Source organism: Myotis davidii, unplaced genomic scaffold, assembly GCF_000327345.1.
Source record: "Myotis davidii unplaced genomic scaffold, ASM32734v1 scaffold1377, whole genome shotgun sequence".
NCBI lineage: Eukaryota > Metazoa > Chordata > Mammalia > Chiroptera > Vespertilionidae > Myotis > Myotis davidii.
In genome coordinates this window covers 734,351-735,249 of record NW_006288854.1, presented here as the reverse complement: position 1 = coordinate 735,249, position 899 = coordinate 734,351, and positions in this window count along the sequence as shown.

Sequence of the window (899 nt, the reverse complement as noted above, 5' to 3'; positions counted from 1 at the left end):
ATATATATATTCCTCCCAAATGGGTCTTGAAGGATGAGCAGGTGCATACATGAGGTAGAGAAGATGAGAAGGACATTCCTTTTTAAAAAAATATATTTTATTGATTTTTTTACAGAGAAGAAGGGAGAGAGATAGAGAGTTAGAAACATCGATGAGAGAGAAACATCGATCAGCTACCTCTTGCACATCTCCCACTGGGGATGTGCCCGCAACCCAGGTACATGCCCTTGACCGGAATCGAACCTGGGACCTTTCAGTCCGCAGGCTTATGCTCTATCCACTGAGCCAAACCGGTTTCGGCGGACATTCCTGATAGAGGGAACAGAATATTACAAGGATCTGAGATAGAAAAACATCTGTCATGTTTCAGGAACTGCAAGCAGTGTCGTCTTGTGCTATTTAAGACCCAACTTCTCAAACAAGACTGCAAAGCCTCCAAGAGAAGAAAGGAAGAGAAAGAAGACTGTTGAAAAGCAGGTGAAATAGCAAATATGCATCCCACCTCTTCTGCCTCCTTTTCCCAGACTCTGCCTTACACACATCCCTCTTCTACACCACACACACCCTGACAACTCTGGGAAGGAAAAAACTCCCCGTACTCTAAGGTCAGTAGCTCCAGAATCCCCAGCTGAAGAGGCAAGCCTTCTACTGAAAGAGAGAAATGAGAACCTCAAGTCTCTGGAAAAGGGACATTAAGTACTAATTTACAAAGGTCCAACCAACTAACCTTAGTAGACATGCAACTTTGAACTGCTGAGGGAATCTCACCCACCCCCTAAGTCCATATCCAATGCCTTTTCACTCCAACTCATTTCTAGTGAGCCATCTCCAGCTTCTGCCCCCCTGAGGATGCTGTGTGAGCTAAAGTGAGAAAGGCAGTCTAATAAATCAGAGCTGAC